Below are 22,686 nucleotides of genomic sequence, written 5' to 3'. Positions count from 1 at the left end.
CGCAGAGTCGGGCACGACTGAAGCGACGCAGCAGCAGCAGCCTGTCATAAGATAACTCGCGCGAATGGTTACTGTGGTACCTGGCCCAGGTGGGCAGTTTCAGGCGCTGCGCTCCTCCTAACAGTGAGAGCCGCGTCTGGTTCTCTCAGCAGTGAATAGACCTTTCCTGTTACAGAGAATGGAGTTCCACTGGGGAGTTGCAACACATTTTCCTTTAATGGCTTAAATGAAGTGTTGCCTTTTTCCATGAAAGTTTTATATATTTGACCTATTTAATTTTTTTCTTTCAGGAAGTAAAAGATGGCATTTTCTTACCTCTCTTCCAGAAAAGAGAAACATTGGATTTTTTGGCAAGGAAATATGATGGGTTCTGTGGAAAATTGATGGGCTTTGAAAATGAGAAAAATGTAGTCTTTCCCCCTTTTTTTAAAAAAAAATCAAAGTGAATGAAAAGAAATGATTATTTTAATGGAACTAGGTATGACTGAGTGGCTTTCTTTCAAAAGCTTTAGTATCAGGATGAAAGATTATGGTTTGAATGCTTCTCCTGTGTTTTTCCTAAAAATATGAACATTTCTTCTTGGAAACAGCACTGGCATCTGCAACAGCATTTAATTAACAGCAGCCTCCGTCAGTTATCAAAGAATGGTGTTACTGAGTCCAAGCTCTGTCTGCTCACTGCATGACAGGCAATAATCGGGAGATAGGTGTTGAGGCAAAGAATAGCAACTTTATTTGGAAAGCCGGGCATCCGAGAAGATGGAGGAGTAGAGTCCTAGAGTACATCTTATCAGAGTCTGGATGCCAGTTTCTTTTATGGAACAGAGGAGAGGGGACGCAGGTGGTGAGGAAGTAAAGTTAAATGGCCATAAGTCTTGCCAAATATCTCCTGGCGTGGCCAGCCTTGGGGAGGGGATGTGGGGATGTGTTCATTTCTTCTTCCGGCAGCCATTCACAGGTGGGCAGGGTCAGAATGTCTCCCTGTGAGCTGAACAAAGGCAGTTTAGTTGAACATTCTGGCAGAGGGGCAGGGTTCCCCACACAGGCCACTGTGCATGCTTATAGCTACAGACAGCGTCCATTTAGTGGTTGTAGTAACAAAAGCAACAAAAGCAAAGGTTGAAGGAAACTGATCCAACATGGAGTCAGGTTTTGTTCTTCCCTGTTACAATGGTGGTTGAAAAAAATAGAGTAAAGATTGTATAGAAGGGCTTCACTGGTGGCTCAGTGGTAAAGAGTCTGCCTCCCAATGCAGGAGACATGGATTCGACCCCTGATCCAGGAAGATCCCACATGTCATGGAGCAACTAAGCCTGTGCACCACACTATTGAGCCTGTGCTCTGGAGGCTGGAAGCTGCAGCTACTGAAGCCTGCGTGCCCTCGAGCCTGTGCTCCACAACAAGAGGAGCCACTGCCGTGAGACGCCCATGCACCACCGCTAGAGAGTAGCCTCACCTGCTGCAACCAGAGAAGAGCTGACGCAGCAACAAAGACCCAGGACAGCCAGAAATAAATAAATATACATTAAAAAATTATAAAATAATATACAGGAAGAGCTCACTCAGTGCGAAACCTCAAATTGATTTGTTAGTGTAAGAAAATGGCAGAAGAAAGAAAAGTAATTAAAGCATGAGAAACGGAACCAAAGGAGAAGTGAGATCTTGGAGAAACTCCAGAATGGGCTTTTAAAGGCCAGGTTGAAATGTTCAGATGGGGGAAGTTACAGAATTAAAAAAAAAAGTTTTGGAGTTGAGAAGGGATGGTAGAAAGGAGATGTCTTTGAAGGCATAAAGGGGAAAGAGATTTTTTCTCACTGGAATTGTGACTTCACATAAAAAATGAAAACACGTCAGCTCCTGATTGTAGAATTCTGTCACTTCATTTTTTATTTCCAGAATGCTTTGTTTTAATGCAGCATATTTTCTCTACCTTAAGTATGAAAACAGACTCTTTCTTACAAGTATTTTTTCTTCTTTTTGTTTCCAAAGCAGTATGTTCCAAGATCCGTTGCACCGAATGGTGTTTCAACAGGCTGTTTAAGGAAATAAGGAACTTTGTGTTCAAATAAGTTTGAGAAGTGCTGTGTTAAAACAAGTTAAACAGGTTTATTTACAGCACAATTTCTCAGCGACTTTCATATCAAACATGCATCTTTGAATTTCTAAGATATATGGGGTGGATCTTTTAAATTTCTAAATAACCATTCAGTCTCTCGTTTCTTTCTGGTACTCTGGTTTTGCTGTAGGTAGCAATGGACCTAGTTAGAAATTTTCACCTCCCTGGACTCCTTTGCCATTAGAAGTGACCCAGTGCTGGCCAGAATAAGATGTCAGTCAAGTGTCTGCAGGGCGTGTCTTCCAAGGAAAGCCATTGCTTTCTCGATAAACAAGGTACCAGGACACTGACACACGCCTGTGCCATGGTCTGTTCTAAGCTTTCCTGCTGGAATGAGCTCTAGCCACCTTGCACCAGGAGAACAACAGCCACGTGCTAGGAGTGGCCTATCAGGAAGCTGGAAGCAGTTCTTGATGGCTTCCTGAAGCTGCTCCACGGGCCTTAGACATTCCATCTTGGACGAATTGTTCTGGTCGAAAAATAAAGCCCTATTTGTTAAACCATTGTAGTTGAGTTTTTATGACCTATTGTTGTTCAGTTGCTAAGTTGTGTCCAACTCTTCGTGACCCCACGGACTGCAGCAAGCCAGGCTTCTCTATCCTTCACTATCTCCCGAAATTCGCTCAAACTCACGTCCATTGAGTCGGTGATGCCATCCAACCATCTCATCCTCTGTCTCCCCTTTCTCCTCCTGCCCTCAGTCTTTCCCAGCATCAGGTCTTTTCCAACAAGTCGGCTCTTTGCATCAAGTGGCAAAAGTATTGGAGCTTCAGCTTCAGCATCAGTCCTTCCAATGAATATCCAGGGTTGATTTCCTTCAGGATTGACTGATTTGATCTCTTTGCACTCGGAGAGACTCACAAGATGTAGCTGAATGCAATCCTAATTCATATGAGGGTGACGTAGGAAGCAGTCTTTGAACTTGTTTAGACTGGGGACTTCTTTTGTTTTTGAAACTGTATGGAAGGCCCTTTGGGAAATGCTGCCTTCAAGAAGAGAGGGGGGAAGGGTGAATTAGGAGTTTGGGATTGAGATGTACACACTAGTGTGTATAAGACAGAAAAACACAAAGATCTACTGTATGGTACAGGGAATTACATCCAGTATCTTATAACAACCTATAATGGAAAAGAATCTGGAGAAGAATAGATTCACATGTATGTATCACTTTGTTATATGCCTGAAACTAACACAACATTGTAAATCAACTATCGTATTTTAATTTAAAAAATAAAGGAACAAAAGAATATGAATACAAAGGTAGTCATAGATATTTAGCCCTTTTTCTACAGGTATGAATTTTCTGATGTTCTTTGTGGAATATATGTTTTGAATTTTGTTTTTTTTTTCTTATGTCTGATCAGATGGTACCAGTATTCCATAAACACAGACCTGATAATGGATTGACTTTTGAACAGTAGTTCTTATATTTCTGTCTTCTCCTGTCAGCATCTTTTGGTACCTTCAAGTTAAACTTCCAGTCTTGATGGAGTTATGTGGGTGTGAATGTGTATTCTGGGCGTTGTTGTGCAAGTCTGAGGTAGATGCCAGGGCGTGTGTCAGCTAAGTCAAGAGCAGAGTACTGGGGCGTGGGGAGGGGTGGTTCACACAATAATTATTGGCTGGCAGCATGCAGATAAACTTTTAAAAGTCACCTTAGTTTATGTATGAGTCATTCCCGAAACTCTCAATTAGTGGTTTTTCCACACCCCCCCTCCCCGCCCCAGGCAGGTTAAGATAGATGCCAAATGAACAGGATGCTTTGGTTATGTGTTGCCTGTTTATTTTTTTTTTCTAAATCAATACCTCTGAATCAAAGTTTTGTAAGGACCTGAGTGCTCATTTTTCTGTAGGGTTTTCAATAACATCTGCAAGTCTGTTATTTTTCTTAAAGATTTTGAGCTTTAGGATAGAGGTGATGTTATAAATGTAACTAACGTGATCTCATCCCTCAGGGGTTTCATGACCTTATTTTACTGGTTGTGGCTCATGTTTAATTTATTCTGTCTCTTTGTTCTTCATTTTGATTATGAAGCATAGCCCTTTGGGGCTTTTAAAACTTTTCACCCCTCACCTGTGTGGCTTTCTCCCAGTTCTTGAACGAGGGTTAGGGGTTGTGGTGAATGAGAGGAACTCCAAGGCATGAACATACAAAGATATGAGAATTCACAGGTGCAAATCTCTGCTTCAGTACAGCAAGTCCCCTACATACAAACCTTCAAGTTGCAAACTCTCAAAGGTGCAAAGGTCAGGTGTGAGTGAAACTGCAGCTTGCCCTCCGTCTCCTGTTGCTGACGATTCCTCAGCTCTACCATCTCCACCTCCTCTCCCTCCTCCTGTCAGTAACTCTTCTTGCCTGTTCACTTGATGCCAGCCCCTGTAGGCAAGCCACTGTACTGTCCTTCTGTACTGTAGGTATTATACTCTAAGATTAAAATTGTTTTCTTTATTTTTTTGTATTTATGTTGGTTTTTATGTATTATCTGTGTGAAAAGTATTATAAACCTATTGCAGTACAGTGCTATAAAGCTGATTGTCTTAATTGGATACTTAGGCTAACTTTGTTGGTGCACGTGTGCTCAGTCATGTCCAACTCTTTGTGACCCCAGAGACTGTGGCCCACCAGGCTCCTCTATGGAATTTTCCAGGCAAGAATACTGGAGTGGGTTGCTATTTCCTACTCCAAGGGAATCTTCCCGACCCAAGGATCGAACCCATGTCTCCTTATCTCCTGCATTGGTAGTTGGATTCTTTACTGCTGTTCCACCTGGGAAACCCTCAACTTTCTTGAATTTATGAATAAACTGGACTTTCAGGAGCATTCTGGAAAGAAACTTGTTCGTATGTTAGGGACTTACTGTATTGGTGGAAGAATTCCTCCATCATCCATTCACTCAGACTCTTATCCAGATAGGTGTTTCTGGTTAATTGCTTCATACAAAATTTCCAGAAGAGCTGAATTAGAAAAGGCTGGAGATGAAGGGGCAGGCAGGTATACTGATTGCAGCAGGAATGATGGTTACAGCTTAGTGGGTGACCCTGGAATGATCACAGGAGAAAATCAGCCATCAGGGGCTGTTTCATGAAGTGCTGATCTTCTGTCCCTTCTAAACAGGCTGAGGGAGTTATATTAGTACAATAATAAAGTAGTTAAGGTGACCCTGGGCAATCAGGAGAAGCAAATTTGAATAGTTTGTTCGGTTTATGAAGGCAGAAAGGTATGTAGGGTGTTTTAGACTCAGTTATTGGGAAATTTTACCAAAAAAGGGTTCAATTTTTATTTATTTGGCTGCAGCAGGTCTTAGTTGCAGCACGCAGAATCTTTGGTTGTAGCACGTGGGGTCTCGTTCCCTGACCAGGGATCGAACCCAGACCCCCTGCACTGGGAGCACAGTCTTAGCCACTGGACCACCAGGGAAGTCCTCAAGCAAGGATTGGAGAGTGCAGATTCCTGTGAATAAGGAAGCATAAAAGATTTGTTTTAAGAGAAGAAGTTAAGTAGTTGGTGGCCAAGTTTTTCTTGAGGAATTAAAAAGATTCTGTGGTTGAAAATATCTTCTAAATATTCTGGAGTTTCTCTTACATATAAATGGCCTTGGTTCTGATGATAGTTGAAGTTTTAGGTTCAACTTTTGTAAAGAATACAGTTTTAATCTATTATTATTATTTTCATTCTTAAAATTTTTTTTTTATTGAAGTTGATTTACAATGTTGTGTTAGTTTCAGGTATACCACAAAATGAATCGTTTGTGGCTCAGCTGGTAAAGAATCTGCCTGCAATATGGGAGACTTGGGTTCGATCCCTGGGTTGGAAAGATCCCCTGGAGAAGGGAAAGGCTACTCACTCCAGTTTTCTGGCCTGGAGAATTCCATGGAGTCCATGGGGTCTCAAAGAGTGGCCACGACTAAATGACTTTCACTTTCATACATATTTATATATCCACTTTTTTTTAAGATTCTTTAGTCTCCCCCGCCCCACCCACCCCTGAGGCATTTTATTTTTATATATTACATCCCTGGAAAAAGAATCCCAGGATTTCCCTCCTCTGTGTTTTTGTCTTGCTTCTTCAGGGTCCATGATACCAGCTGAGATCGTCAGTACAGTAAAACCAAACTGATGGAATGGGAGCAGATTGTTCTGCCATTTTTCTAGATCCTTGAATGGTACATCAAACCTGGGGCTGCTCACTCCACACTTGTTTAGCTTGCCTGTGAGGTTCACAACAATTATCCCAGCCCATGACCATCGATGATTTCAAATTCACCAGCGTAACCATGCTTGAGCATCACAGTTAGAAACCTGATGATGGTTTTGGAACACGGCCTAATAAGTACCTGGTGTCTGCCTCTCTTTTCGGCATTGTTGATATTCTTGAAATATCAACAATGGACATTCATGTGCACCATTCTGGCGTCACCAAAAGAGGACAGAAAGAGATTCTTTAGTTTTAATCTACTATAGATATCCAATGTCAGTGACTTAGGAATGGTCCAGAATTTGTGGCTTTTATTTCATCTTTGGTTTTGTATACGGTTGAGGTTGTTCCTTATTTCTCCTGCTGCCTACTTCGGTACTGTTCATACATTGGATTAATACCTTCTGCTTGAGAGTCACATTCAGAGTGCTCTGTGTAACACTGTATCCACACTGCTCTTCAAGCCACTTCGTGAATCTTTATAGTATGCCTGTGTGTTTTTCCTTGTCTTACATTACTGACTCCTTGGGTGTATTGGCTTTCTGAATATGCTTATGGCAAATGGGCTGAAAATTTTCATGACCTCTTCTGTCATCCAGAATTTGTAGTAACTTTATGAGGAAGTGAGCTGAAGTTTTAAATTTATTCCAGAGCTTCTCAACCTTAGCACGATTGGCATTTGGGGCTGGGTCAGTCTTTGTTGTGGGGGATGTGATGTGTATGTTGTAGGATGTTTAGGAGCATCTCTCCACACACTAGATGCCAGTAGTCTCTGCCCTAGTTATGACAACCAAAATGTTTCCAGACATTGCAAATATCCCCCGAGAAGCCAAAGTATCGGAGCTGAGAACCACTGGTTTATGATAGACAAAGAATGGCTTTTTGTTATTGTAAGAAAATGAACAAGCAGTTGGAGACTGCTAACTGTAGGACAATTCCAGCATAAAGCCAAGTTATTCTTCAAAGAAAACATATAGGTGAAAAAGGAAATATAATACTGTGTGATAAAGGCTATCATAGATATAAAAATGAGGGAGTGGTTACCTCTGCAAGAAAGAGGTCAGCAGAAGCATGAAAATGGCGGAGAGGAATGAGTTGGCAATGGTTTTCACAAGAGAATTCATCACGAATGAAGGTCCAGTGACTCTGTTAGTCTGCCTTACTGTGCTTCTTGTCCCAGCAATGCTATTAATAGCATTCCTCTTACTCTCAGAAATGCTCTGTTTTGAACAACACATGGTCACTCTGATAAGAGCTTAGAGACTTGAACACTCATGGACAAATGATGTATTTGAGATGTAATGCGTCCTCTGATTTGTCAGAGTATAGTTTGGGGGTGGAAGGAGATGTAAAGAATGGCTGGAGATGAAGTTGGGACCAGATGCAGAGGGCCCTGGGAGATCTTGTATGCCATATTATGGAGATTGGATTTGCTCCATACATTCTAGGAACCATGTCAAAGCTTCCACATGAGGCAGAGTGTTAGGAAGACAGCCGCAGGGAAGATAAGCTTTCTGAGCCCTTGAGACATTTCAGTGTGATCCAGATGGGCTGTGCATCTCCCAAACACTTCCTCTTAGAGAAAATAGTTACCCCAAGAAGTGATTCTTGGCCACGTTTTGCTTGCTTGCAGCCAGGTACTGTTCCTGAGTCCAAGCTCATACTGCTCACTGCATGATAGGCCAGTAAATCGAGAGACAGGGTGTTAGGGCAAGGAATAGCGACCTTACGCAGAAACTCAGCAGCCTGAGAAGGTGGTAGGCTCATGTTCCAAAGAACCATCTTAGCCGAGTTAGAATTCAGACTGAAAGGAGAGGCTGTGGCAGGTAGTTGCAACTTCCTGGTGCAGGAATCCTGCTACCCAGGTAGGTCTGGTCACAGTGTTCCTGTAAACCAGCATCAAGACAAATGTTATTCTCTATTCTCTAACTTTTCATCTCTGTATGAATGGAAGAGTGTTAATATGGTCGAGTCTGGGAGGCAGAGCCTTGAAAAAGGGTTGGCCCGTGTATTTCAGGCGGTAGGCAACATTCTTTTACAAAAGGTGCAGACTAAGCACAGAGAACGGAGTGCAAGGGTTAGAGCTAAGGGAACAGGTCCCATATGGAGTCATATATGTTACCTGTTACAGGACTGTTTATGTGACTTTCAACCGAGTTTCTTTAAGAAATAAGGAGACTTACAGCAGATTCATGTAGATTTTTCTTCCTGACTTACGAACAAAAAAGTTTCATTCTGTTACTGAAATTTGAATGGATGGCAACTATTTGAGAGAGAGAGAGAATGAGAATGAGTTATCTACTTCAGTAGTTGGCAGAGTACACCCTGTGTGTCAAATCTAGCCTGCTGCTTGTCGTCAGTAAAGTTGTATTGGAACAGAGCCATGGTCATTCGTTCACTATTGTCCACGGCTGTTGAGTGCTGCAGAGGCAGTGAGTAGTTCTCCTAGACGCCCTACGGCCTGCAGTGCCTGAAATTGCCATCTGGCCCTTAAGAGAAAAAGTTTGATCCAACTGAATAAGGTAACTGTTCTTGTCAAATCAAATCACTCAAGTATTTTTCACATCTTCACTCTGGCAAAGATAATTTCCAAATAGACTAAATTAGGCTCTTTTTGGTACTTGTGTTTGTTCCAAGTGAGGCTTGTGTTTGCAGTCTTACAGTAGCAATGGTATTATCCAGGATTTCACCTGAGAGAGCCATAATGCTCTAGAGCTTGGCGTTGCTGTCTTCCAGGAAGTTTTGAATGCACTCGCCCTCCCTGCTACTGAGCCCGTGCTGATGGACCTCGCGCCTGCCGGGCTGCGCACATACCAGGGCTCACTCCATCCTGGAGGTCTCTAACGCTGCTGCCCCATTGGCTTTGGCACGTGTCTGGCAGCATTTCTTTTTAAACTCCAGAGTTAAAGCCATAAAGGACCAGTATATTTCACACTGTCAAGTTTTTTTTTTTTTTTTTTAAAGAAAAGTGTTATTTTACATGAATTTGTGTGATAGAGAATATTTTTGGCTTTTAAAAATACAAAAGAAAAAAAGATAGTGTTTGATGGCCTCACACCTTTCCTCCTCACAATCTTCCGGTCTCCCCTCATTTTTTAATGGCAATGTTTATTTGTTTACTGCCTTTCAAAGTGACATTTGCACTCTGATTCGTAACAGGTTACACAGTGGTGTTGGCTAGAAAGAGGACTCCTGAAGGGACAGCCAGGGACAGCTAGCTGTTAGCCAGAGACGATGTTAATTAAGCAAAACTGGTGGCCTCCTGCTCCCTTTCCAGACTGGATAGCTTAGTTTCTTTTGTGGGATTTGGCTGCTTGCCTGCAGGGATTCTCCAATAAAAGGAGAGTGATTACCCAAGGAAAGCAGTTCATTTAAATGCAGAATGCTTGTTCAGTCCTTTGTGGACTTTGCCCCTTGTTCTTTCTCTGGGAAGTGTTCACATGAGGGTTTCCTTCATCTCACACTTGCTCCTTTAAAGTTCCAAGTGATTTTTATACCCTGTGAACCCCTCACATTAACTGCTTGAGATTTTTCTGGAAATTCCTGGTGTCACTAAAAATAGCTTCTGTTCTGTGCTCATAAAAGTTCTTGCTGCTAATGGCTGGTAGCTGTATCTTCAAGTTAAGGAGTTTTGGCCAGATATGGGTGCGTTTGTGAGACGAAGAATTCCACCTCAAAGGAATTCCCTGGCAGTCCAGTAGTTAGGACTCAGTGCTGTCCCTTCCGAGGACACGGGTTCGGTCCTTGGTGGGGGATCTACGATCCCTCAAACCACATGGCATAGCATGTGTGTGCTCAGGCATGTCCAACTCTTTGAGACCCCATGGACTGTAGCTCGCCAGGCTCCTCAACTGTGGGATTTTCCAGGCAAGAATTCTAGAGTGGGCTGCCATTACCTACTCCAGATGGCAAGGCCAAAAATTAAACAAAACAAAAAACACTCAGTTGCACAGAAAAAAGCATTCCACCCCAGCAAGACGGAGCTACATGTGAAGCCAGCTGGACTGGGGACTAGGTCACTGTAATGCTCCGAAAGCTGATAGCCCCGGTCCTTGTGTGCCTTTCTTCTCTTTCCTCCCACTTTTAAACAATTAATAGAATTTTTAAAGAGCACTTTTGGGTTGACAGAAATGCAGCTGGCACAGAGAGTTCCTGTATACTCCCCATGCCACCCCCACAATTTCTCTATAATTAGCATCTTATTTAATGTGGTACATTTGTTACAACTAGTGAACCAGTATTGATACCTTATTTATATATTTATTTTTTGGCTCTGCCATGTAGCATGTGACATCTTAGTTCCCCGACCAAGGGTTGAACCCTTGTTTCCTGCAGTAGATGCATGGAGTCCTAACCACTGGCACCAGGAAAGTCTGATCGACACCCCATTGTTAACTAAAGTATATAGTTTGTTCAGATTTCTTTAGTTTTTTTTTTTTTTTTTTTTTACTTCCTGTCCTTTTTCTGCTCCAGAATCCCATTCTAGAGACCACATTTCATTTACTAGTCTTGTCTTGATTGTGACAGTTTCGTCAACTTTGTTTTTGATGACTTTGACAAGTTTGAAGAGTGCCGTCAGATATATTGTACGAAGTCCCATGCTGGAATTTGTTTGATGTTTTCCTCGTGGTTAGACTGGGGTGGTGGATTTTGAGAGGAAGAGCACAGAGGTGAAGAGCCATTTTCATCCCATCATATCGAGGGGGTCCATGTATGAACGTGATTTGTGAGTGTTGCTGTTAACTTTGATTGCCAGGCTAGGAAGTAGTGACTGTCAGTTTTCTCTGCTGTGAAGCTTCTCTCTTTCCACCCTCTCATCCTGTGCTCTTTAGAAGGAAGTCACTGTGTGCAGCCTATACTTAAGTAGAGAGTTACGCTCTACTTCCTCGAGGGAAGTGTATCTACATAATTTATTTAAAATTCTTTTGCATGGGTGATTTATCTGATCTCCATTTAATCATGTATTCATATCGGTGTGGAATCCTGGGTTTTTACTTTTAGCTTTGGGTTATGGTCCAGTATTACGTTATTTTGCTGCTAAAATGGTTCCGATGTTGACCTCTTTCGGTTGGCTTCTTTGTCATCTTAAAGCCTCCCCCATCCTGTGGACTTTTCTGTTTGTTTTGGAGCACTTCCTTCCTTTCTGGCACTACAAGACCCTCCAGGCTCCTCTTGTATATTTCCTGCTCCCGTCCTAGAATCAGCCGTTCCTCCGAGGAGCCCGGGTTTCTTTTATTGGAGAATTGATGGCGTTAGAAACCAAGATCCAGGTGCTAGGTGTGCTTGTTGCTAATGGGGTGTCATTTCTTTTAGGACTTCTCAGCTGACAGAAGAAAAAATTATCTGCGTGTGCTAAGCTGTATATGTGTGTGTGTGTGTGTGTGTATACATATATATTTCTGTGTGTAACATCTGTATCTGTACATGAGTTTGACCCTGGTTTAACATTACTGATATCTCCAACTCTATAATCACCATATGGATCACTCTAGACTTATCCTCTTGTTTATCTGTAAATCCCCAGTTTAACAGTGAGAAACTTGGATTTTACCTTCTGACATTCGTGTACTTATTCAATTCCATTGTACATGTACAGCAGTATCAGAATTGTTAACGAATAGCTCTATGGGAAACAACTTTATCAAGCAGAATACAGCGCTCAGGTGTAGTTTCCTTTGTCTTTAGTCTTACAGACGTCACTCGTTTCCAAAGTTACTTAGGTGAGCGCCTCTTCCCATTCCCTTCAGTGAGGCTGTGTCATTCATTTGTAGTATAGTTAGCTTCTCTTGTCGCGATCTGGCTTCTTTCCTGAAATCCCCTGACATCCTGAATGATTTTCTTTCTTAATTTGCATACACCAAACTACACTGTTTGTATTGCATGTTCCTTGGGTTTTGACAAATGCCCATTATATCCACCATTATGGTGTACACAACGCCTTCACTACCTGAAATGCCCTGTGCTCCATCTACTGCTTTCTCCCCTTTTCCTCCCAAACTATTGGCAACCACTGATCTGTTTGCTTTCTCCATAGTTCTACCTTTTCTTCCTTCTGTTATAAAAACTCTACCTGGGCGTTCCCTGGTGGTCCCGTGGTTAGAACTCTGCGCTTTCACTGCTAAGGACTGGGTTCGGTTCCTAGTCGGAGAACTAAGGCCCCACAAGCCACATGACATAACCAATAAACCTAAACAAATGAGCAAAACAAAAAGCCTGTTACATTTACATCTCTGAAGTGAGTTTCCACTGAGGATGACCAGTCATTAGGAGCTTATGGTCATCAGTCTGCTGCTCTGGGAGGTACAGGAATGTGGACTTCTCTTTGGAATAAAGCAGTGGATAATTGTGATAATGTGTTGGGGGATGGAAGAATAAATTGGGAATGTGGGATCAACACATCACACTACTGTATATAAAATGGATTAAAAACACAAGGACCGACTATATAACATGCTGCTGCTGCTGCTAAGTCGCTTCAGTTGTGTCCGACTCTGTGTGACCCCACAGACGGCAGCTCACCAGGCTCCCCCGTCCCTGGGATTCTCCAGGCAAGAAGACTGGAGTGGGTTGCCATTTCCTTCTCCAATGCATGATGCATACCAAGCCGCTTCAGTCGTGTCCGACTCTTTGCGACCCTACGGACAGCAGCCCACCAGGCTCCTCTGTCCACAGGATTCTCTAGGCAAGAATACAGGAGTGGGCTGCCATTTCCTTCTCCGACTATATAACATAGGGGGAACTGTATTCAATACCTTGTAATAACCTAAAATGGAAGAGAATCTGAAAAAGAACACATATGTGTATATATAGATATACACACATATATAACTGAATCACCTTGCTGTTCACCTGAAATATTTTAAATCAACTGTATTTTAATTGACAAAAAAGAAACCACCACCACCAACAACAAAAAAAGTGTGTTTGATGAGACTTTCTGTGTGGCTTGGTCTGGGGGGCAGTCCTGCCTTGCCTGTATCTGCAGCCTTGTTTTCCAGCCCAGGATAGGAATCCCCACTGGAGACACATTCTGGAAGCCATTCCTCCTTCTTTGAGGACTGCTTCCCATGGACCCTTGTTTATTCCCCTCTCTTGGAAATTTTAAGTTGGAGAGACAAGTGACCAAGGTGGCTTCTTGGTGGAATTCTACAAGGTGCCACCCTGGGAGCTGTAACAGTTATGTTTATCTCTGGAGAAGCAGACATTAGAATCAGAGAGAGACCGCGTCCTTTCTGTTGGCTGGATTTCCGGTTCTTGGCTCCTGGGGCCTTCTAAGGCCTGGCCACCTCCCTCATCTTCTGTGAGATGCCTTGAACCCATTAGTCAGTCACTCCTGGTTTTGCTCAAGGAAGTTCAGGTTGGTGTCTGTTATTTGCAGTGAAGGAGCGCTGATGGAGCCATCTGTGTTTCAGTTTGGTCTTCTCCTCTGCCAGGTGCTGTGCTGAGTGTGTTTGATGTGTCAGACTTACATGGATAGTAAGGTGTTATTTACTAGTCTGTGGAAGAGTCAGAGGGCCTGCGGCTGAGTCAGCACAGAACTCAGGACAGAGGTGGGTCTGTCAGGTGGGCGGGGCAGGGTGTTCCGCATGGAAGGTGCGGTGGGAGCGGAGGTGCAGGCTCAGGGAGTGGAGTGATCTCAGCAGTGTGGGGGGTTTGGCCTCCGTTGGCACTGGCGGGGGCTGACAGGCAGGTGGGAACAGGGCTCTGAGAGTCGCACGCTGTGGACTTTGCCCTGGAGACCGGGAGTCACGAGCAGGCTCCTGGTGTGGAGGCGGTCTCTCTGTTTTGTCTTGCTCGTGCAGATATTTTTAGATGTTCAGTTGCCACGATTTAAAAGTCAAATGCTTTCACTCAAAAATCTGGATATATAAAGCGTAACTATTCAAAACTTTCTGAAGAATCAGGTGATCTAGCAGTAGTGGGTCTGCCTCTCCCCTGGCCTTACAGAACAGTGTGCGCGCGTCCCTGTTGCCGTTTCTTAACTGATCTGCTCCATCCACTGACTCATCTCCATCCTTACAGGTTCTGCCACCCAGCTGGAGGCCTTGAGACCAGAATGGCTGGCTTGCTCCTTATTGTTTTCTGTTTAGTTGGCAGGGCTGCCAATAATGACCACCGTACCATCTCATTAACCTTTTTCCTTTCTGAGGTTATTTTTAATTCCAAACATTAAAAAACTTTATTTGGCTGTGCCAGGTTAGTTGCAGTGCGTGGGATCTTCCATCTTAGTTGCAGCATGCGAGATCTAGTTCCCTGACCAGGGATTGAACCTAGGTCCCCTGCATTGGGAGCATGGAGTCTTAGCCACTGGACCACCAGGGAAGTCCTGACAAGGATTTTAGATCAAGAACATCTCCAGCATATGCCTCTTAAGAGGGCTCATGTAATTTTCCAGGAGACTTGTGTTGGTGTCTTTTTACATTGTCATTATTACTATTTTTAAGAAACCCCAAAAAAAGGTTTAAAATCATAACATAATGGCTAAGTGAATTGACAGTGTGTTTTTAGTAACAGAGGATGTCTCTTATACTTGGAAAGGAACACTGACAGTCAGTTGGAATTTATATATCTTTTTCAATGATTATTCAGTTTATTAAAATTGTAAAATTTTACATCTAGTAAACCCAGGATCAATTTGTGGAGATCATTTTCTTTATAAACTAGGAGGAGCCTGGTGGGCTACAGTCCATGGGGTCGCTAAGAGTCGGACACGACTGAGCGACTTCACTTTCACTTTTCACTTTCATGCATTGGAGAAGGAAATGGCAACCCACTCCAGTGTTCTTGCCTGGAGAATCCCAGGGACGGGATTGGTGGGCTGCCGTCCAGGGGGTCGCACAGAGTCAGACATGACTGAAGCGACTTAGCAGCAACTTTTATGTTAAAAATTGTTTCACTTCTTTATTACCATTCACTTAACTTCTAAATGTAACATTAAATTTCTTAGGACTTTTAGCACCTTACAGAATTGGAATCCTTTAATACTTTAAACTGTAATCACACATTTAAAGAATCTGCTTCTTAGACTCACAAATAGACTGGTGGGTGCCAAGGGGGAGGGAAGGTGAGAGAGGGGTGGGTTGAGAGTTTGGGATTACCAGATGCAAGCTGGTATATAGGGAATGGATGAACAGCAAGGGCCTACTATACAGCACAGGGAGCTATATTCAGTATCCTGTGATAAGTCATAATGGAAAAGAATATGAAAAAGAATTTGAAAAGTATTAAGCTGAAGAGTTAAAGATACAAAAGGAGAGATAAGTGGTCATTTTCAGGGAAGGGCCAGGTCGATGAATCAACGCAGTTGGGTTCTTCGGCATGAATATGAAAACCCACTTATTTTGGTTTGGTTAATTGGAAAGAGGAAGAGAGATTAACAGGTGCCCGAGAAGTAATTAATCACAGATTTGTAGAGCTTTTATGTTGCTGGGAAAGGTGATTGTGAAAATATCCACTTCAGTCTTTTAAGAGTATTGAGTGGAACAAGCATTTGCATTTTTATTGCATGGATTAACATAATCTGTGGTGAGCGGTGGATTCTGGGAAATGATCATTTTGGGGGATGGTGGTAAAAAATTGACTTTGAGTCAGTTTAGAGGGAGGTTGGTGTCTGAAGAAGGTGTAGGGTCACGAGAACAAAGGCAGCTTAATGTCTAAGAATCCTGTCACATCTGACCCCTGATTTTATAGGCAGGGGAATGGCCACTCTCTAAAACTTGCCAGATCCACCCAACCAGAAAGAAAAACCAATAAGGAACATTTTATAGCTATTCTACAATTGAGGAAATATGTGAGTAAGAAGTTGTATAAAATCTGTACACTGCTTTTTGCATTTTGACTAATTCTCTGGTGTTCTAGGATAGAGGCCCTCTGAGAAGAATTTAGTATCTATCAATGTGGGTTTTAGATTTTTTGATAGAATTTGAACCCTGTCAGAGTAAACAGGCTTCCCAGATGGTGCTAGTAGTAAAGAACCCACCTGCCAAAGCAGGAGACACAGGAGTCACAGGTTTGATCCCCGGGTTGGGAAGATCCCCTGGAGAAGAACATGGCAACCCACTCCAGTATTCTTGCCTGGAGAATTCCAAGGACAGAGGAGCCTTGTGGGCTATAGTCCGTGGGGCCGCAAAGAATCAGACATGAGTGAGCTTCTGAGTGCGCGCGTGCACACACACACACACACACACACACACACACAGAGTACATAAAAACTTATTGTGCATTAATTATTGACTTACTGGAGACAGTGCTGGATCCATGTTGAAGAGATTTTCACCTAGCTTAATGAGATGTAATTGACATACCTGTATGTCAATGTATAACTTTCAGGTGTAAGAAGTGATGATTTGGTACATGAATATATTGCAAAATCATTGCCAGAATAAGGTTAGTCAATACATCCATCACTTCATATAATTACTGTGTGGTAAGAGCAGTAAAGATTTACTTCCTTAGCAACTTTCAAGTATGGGATATAGTATTGTTAACTATAGTTGCCATGTTGTACATTAGATCCTCAGAACTTACTCATCTTACAACTGGAAGTTTGTGTTTGAGGTATAAACATGTACCTGGGGCGTTTGACCTGCATTCCCATCTTCCACCCCTTCAGCCTTGGTGACCACCAGTCTACTCTCTGTTTCTGTGAGTTTGCCTTTTTTTAGGTTCCACATAGAAGTGACGTTGTACAGATTTCTCTTTCCCAGACTTAGTTCACTTAGCATAATGCCCTCAAGGTCCCTCTGTGCTGAGGGGATGCTGCAAGACAAGAGCTGGGAGGGCAGAGGGTGTGGAGACAAGAATGGCAGAGCAGGGCAAGTCTCATTCGTGATAATTTTTACCCTGTTCTCACTCAACAAGTATTTATTAAATGCTGTGTTCACACTACTATACTGGGGGCTTCCCTGGTGGCTCAGTGGTAAAGAATCCAGGAGACATGAGTTTGTTCCCTTGTTGGGAAGACCCCACATGCTGTGGAGCAGCTCAGCCTGTGCACCACGACTGTTGAACCTGTGCTCTAAAGGTGGGGAGCTGCAACTACTGAGCCCATGCACCCTGGAGCCCATGCTTTAGTTTTTTAAAAAAATTTTGTCCACACTCTGCGGCATGTGGAATCTTTGTTCCCCAACCAGGGATTGAACCTGAACCCCTGCTTTGGAAAACAGAGTCTTCCTGGAATGCTGAGGAAGTTCCTGTTTAGTCCCTCTAAGCTTGTGATCTAAGATAGCCTAAATTAATACATGCATAGAAATGTTGAACAGTTTGATTTTGCTTTTCTATTTGTGTTTATAAATTAGTATCACTCATGTGACCATTTCTGCTCTCTGCCTTGGTTTACAGAGGACTCCTGGCTTTTGTTTACGCTCCCTGATCTGCTTTGTTGTAAATTAAAAGCAGAGAGTCTAGGATATCTCAATCCATGTGGTGGTAACAAAATTCTGGTTGGATTGTAGTATATACATCAGTTGTCACTATTTTTTTACTTACTTTTTATTGAAGCATAGTTGATTTATAAGTGTTAGTTTCTGGTGTACAGCAAAGTGATTGAGCTGTTTATATATACACACATCTCTTTGTACCTATATTCCTTTTCATATTCCATCCTGGTTTACCACAGGATATTGAATATAGTTCCTGTGCTCTACAGTAGGACCTTGCTCTTTATCCATCCTGGATATATTGGTTTGCATCTGCTAATCCCAAATTCCCAATCCAACCCTCCCCTGCTTCCCCTCCCTCTTGGCAACCACAAGTCTGGTTTCCATGTCTGTAAGTCTGTTTTCTGTTCTGTAAATTAGTTCATTTGTATTGGTTGTAGATTCCACCTGTAAGTGATACTGTGATATTTGTATTTCTCTGATTTAATTCACTTAGTATGATCATTTCTATTCCATCCATGTTGCTGCAAATGACATTATTTCATTCTTTTTTATGGCTGAGTAATATTCCATTATATATATGTGCACCACATTTTCTTTATCCATTCCTCTGTCGATGGACATTTAGGTTGCATCCGGGTCTCGGCTGTTGTAAATAGTGCTGCAGCGAACATTTGGGTGCACGTATCTTTTCAAGGTATGGTTTTCTCCAGACATATGCCCAGGCATGGGATTGCTGGATCAGATGGTAACTCTCGGAGAAGACAATGGCACCCCACTCCAGTACTTTTGCCTGGAAAATCCCATGGACGGAGGAGCCTGGTAGGCTGCAGTCCATGGGGTCTCGAAGAGTGGGACACGACTGAGCGACTTCACTTTCACTTTTCACTTTCATGCATTGAAGAAGGAAATGGCAACCCACTCCAGTGTTCTTGCCTGGAGAATCCCAGGGACGGGGGAGCCTGGTGGGCTGCTGTCTATGGGGTCACACAGAGTCGGACATGACTGAAGCGACTTAGCAGCAGCAGCATGGTAACTCTATTTTTGTTTTTTTAAGGACCATCAATACTGTTCTCCTGAGTGGCTGCACCAATTTACATTCGTCTACAGGTAGTCAGCGAACTAATAGTCAAGGCAGAGACCCTGTGGCCCACTGAGCTTAAAATATTTACTTTGGGGACCTTCCCAGAAAAAGTTTGCCACTCCTTTTCTAGGGCCTCTGCCATTGGCCCTGAGGTCAGCCATGAGTGTCTGTACAGCTCTAAAGGCTGTAAGGGGCAGGGGCAGTGGGGTGCTGGCCAGGCTCCATGCTGCATTTAATAGGAACCTTCCTTTGGTGTTCTGAAAGGCCGTGCCATTGTGATACCAAAATCAAAGTAATAGCCCAAGTGTGGCAGACCTTGAAACCATGTTCTTTGATTAAGGAGAACATTTTATTCTGGTCTGTGTTTGAAATGAGAGCCTGCTGGCTTACAGAATGATTGGGAGAAAGGAAAGAGAGGCCCTTTAATTCATGAAGTGGATTAAATTGAAGTAGAAGGCAATTGAAGCATGCTATAAATATTGGTAAGTCTTGGGAGACTTAGGCTTGCTGTTGAAGGAAGTGACATTTTGCAGTGGAAGACCAAGCTGTATTTCAACAGTACTGCCTCTGATCTGGGTCACTCTGTGTTTGCCAAAAACAGCAGATTGGGGCGCATCTCTGGAGTCCTGGCCTCCCTCTGAATTCTGTAGTTGCCTTGTCCCTGCCGGAAGCCCATGTCCCTGTGTTGAAAGGCCAGAGGACGAGGATGCTACCGGTGGTCCTCATCTCTCCAGGGCAGCGATCACTTGCTTTGCTCAGGCTTTGCATTTCAGTGCCTCTAACGTATCAGATTTTCTTCTTGTTTGAGTGGATGTTACGTGGTTGGTTTCAAGGCTGCTGCTCGGAGTGGCGGCAGTTCAGGGAGATGGATGTGAGGTCCACGAGTAGCCTGTGTCTCACTTGGGATGTGGAGAACAGCTGGGGAACAAGAGCTGATGGGGACACTGAGGGTCTGTGGAATCGCAGTGCTTGTTGGACCGGAAATTGCCGGGCACCAGAGTCTCTGCTGAGTCAGTCAGTCACTGTAGGAATGCAATTTGTGTTTTTTTGCTAATGAAATAATTTGCTGAGAGGAGGCTATTTAGTAAGCCACTCCCCGCTCCCTGCCCCCCCCCCCCCTTTTTTTTTAACCTTGAGCGGCACCAGGCATAGCTTTCATCAGCCACAAGAGTCATCAAGTTAATGGAATCTTTTATTTTTCATTATGTTTGTTCTTTTCCCCAGGACTAATTTCCAGGTGCCTCAAAAACAGCCTCACAAACAGAGCACAAGACCAGAAACCAAATTGAGAGGTGTTCTGGCTGAATGCCAGCGCATTTCCTTTGGTGGAGAACACTGGTTAGATGCGGGAGGTCATGGTGTTAAGAGGATGTAGGCCGTTATTATGAAGGAGAGTGGGTGTGGAAAGGAAGCCGTGAGGGGCTGCTGGAGGCCAGGCCCTGCCGCTGGAGGAGGCCATGTGAGCCTCAGGTTACTTTCTTCAATGGCCTCGAAGGAGGGTTCCTTAGGTCAGCCTATAGAAAGGAAAATTAACATCACTAAGAAGTGGAAGCATTCTCACTCAGTCGTGTCTGGCTCTTTGCAAGCCCATGGACTGTAGCCCTCCAGGCTCCTTGGTCCATGGGATTCTCTAGGCAAGAACACTGGAGTGGGGTGCCATGCCCTTCTCCAGGGGATCTTCCTGACCCAGGTCCAACCCATGTCTCCTGCATTGCAGGTAGGTTCTTTTCCGTCTGAGCCACCAGGGAAGCCCCGTGTCACTAAGAGTCCTGATGTTATTGTTGGAGGGTGGAGGGTATGAAGAGAGCCCACTGAACTGAGAAAGTGTCTGCAGGTGGAGAAACAAGGCAGGCAGCTCTGTATAATCCATGGACCAGGTTATTACGGGGAACTTACAGAGTGGGGTGGAGACCCCACGGACAGCGATCTAGAAGCATTCCAAGAATGCTAGAAGCACTCTGTACCTCCAAGGGAACGTTAGGACGGTTTTAGATAACCTGGGGGTGGGGTAGATTCTCAGAAACAGCACATGCCTTCTTGAATCGAGTTTATGAAGTGTAACTGTTTGCATGGGTGCCAGGAATATGTCAACCAAGGTCTCTTATCATTGCCTGGGGACTAACAGAGCATGGAGGCCACCTGGTCCTAGTGATTATTAAACTATGCCTCTTGACCACAAAGGCCCTAACGACAGACGTGGGATTTACCGCTCAGTACAGTTCTGGGTGGGGTCAGCAGGAGGGCAGGAAGAGCTGCCTGGGCCCAAGATGGCATCAGTTATGCTCACAGCCATACAGTTGTATGCTTAGGTTTTTTTTTTAACTTATTTATTTGGCTGTGCTGGGTCTCAGTTGCAGCACACAGGATCTTGGGTGAGGCATGTGGGATCTAGTTCCTTGACCAGGGATTGAACCCTGCATTGGGAGTGCAGAGTCTTAGCCAATGGACCACCAGGGAAGTCCCAAGGTTACATTATTTTAAGAGACCTCATTCTATGCTGAGACTTTTTTCCAGCGACCTAAAGTCAGTGTTATTGGATGGCTCTTGATGCAGTTGAAGAGGTGACCCCAGGTTTCTTGTCGGTTACAGATCGCGAGTTAGGTGAGAGCCAAGCTGTGTGCAGTGCCCGAGGGGAGCTGCTGTCCATCCTCGCTTCTGTTTCTTTATCCCCAGTACCTCTGTCACCTACTGGAGATCAATATCTTCTGGTTCTTAAAATACATCCTGGCCTATGGGAATAGACTATCGAATCAGAGAACTGATGGCCGCAATCCAGAGACTCACAGACTGTGGAGAGTCAAGCAAACATCTTAAAATAATAGGAACCAAAGTCAATGCCGGTCCTTTCCTTAACCTCATCCTCACTGTGGACCATGGCCAATACAAGCAGGCCGCTGACACAGTGGAAATGCCTGGCACCCATATCCCAGGCTGGACACCCTGTCTCTGAGTCAGCTAATAGATGAACAAGTAAGTTATCAGGACGCAGGTAGAGGAGAAAGGGTTGTTTTTTAAGTTGTGCTGGAAAATTCTACGTGGCTTATGTATACATGTTACATGTGGTCCATTGGGGTACATCTCTGCCTGGACTTTGGCAGTTAGCTCCTAATGGACCTCCCAGCTTCTCCAGTCACCCGCTTAAGCATTGTTCTGGAGTGACCCTCTAGTGTCAGCACCCTCTGGAAGCCTCCCGTCTTCCTGGGAGTAAAATCTGGGGTCCTTAGCACAGCCTGCAAGGCCCTCTGGCTTCTGGCCCCCTCGCTCACCTGCTCCTGTCACGTCTGCGTTTCTCCTGCTTTTTTCCAGCATGCCCAGCCTGCTCCCGCCTCTGATGTCGTACTTCCTGCCTGGAACACAGTTTTCCCTTCAGCTGACACACCTCTCCCGTTTCCTTCTGGTCTCCGCTCAAGTCCTCCGTATAGACAGACCTTCCCTGACCTGGGGAAATTAGACTGTGCCAAATGGCAGCCTGGTTTTCACTTTCTGATACTGTATTTTTACATATTATAGGTCTGTAATTTCTCTCCTCCCACTGAAATGTCAGCTTCGTGAGGCAGGAATTATCTGTTTTGTTCACTTCTCTGTCCCCAGCATCTAGAAGAATGCCTGGCAGTGAATGTAAACATGAGTTGGGGCAACCTCATTACTGAATGAAACAAGCAGTGGACCAAAAGTTCTAATAGTTGGTCCTAGTCCTGGTCCCTCTATCAACTAGCTGGAAATCAGGGGGAAATTTACCTGCCTTAGGTTTCATATTGGTAAAATAGAGTGAAGAGTACCCCACCTACTTTAGGAGATGATGAAATGAGGTCACCAGACGAGTGTGTTGATGCTGAGTGCTGGTCAGGTTCGGGGCTATAAGATCCTTGAAAGGTAGATTCTCGGGGACCACTGTCTCCATGTTGCTTGCCC

The 22,686-nt window shown here is 43.9% G+C and overlaps 1 protein-coding gene and 1 long non-coding RNA gene across 3 annotated transcripts in view; one reads left to right on the top strand and one right to left on the bottom strand.

The window, feature by feature from the left end:
• Window positions 1–22,686, top strand: part of OSBPL10 (oxysterol binding protein like 10) — a 334,487-nt gene that overhangs the window by 61,737 nt on the left and 250,064 nt on the right. The window lies entirely within an intron of this gene.
• On the bottom strand, window positions 20,170–22,645 carry LOC112581218. The gene is made up of 3 exons (XR_003105711.3): window positions 22,563–22,645; window positions 22,041–22,121; window positions 20,170–20,288 (listed from the first exon to the last, which is right to left on the bottom strand). It is a non-coding gene; the product is annotated as an uncharacterized LOC112581218 (long non-coding RNA).

The sequence above is a fragment of the Bubalus bubalis genome, chromosome 21 (genome assembly GCF_019923935.1).
Source record: "Bubalus bubalis isolate 160015118507 breed Murrah chromosome 21, NDDB_SH_1, whole genome shotgun sequence".
Lineage (NCBI taxonomy): Eukaryota > Metazoa > Chordata > Mammalia > Artiodactyla > Bovidae > Bubalus > Bubalus bubalis.
This window is presented reverse-complemented; position numbering and strand designations above follow the sequence as displayed.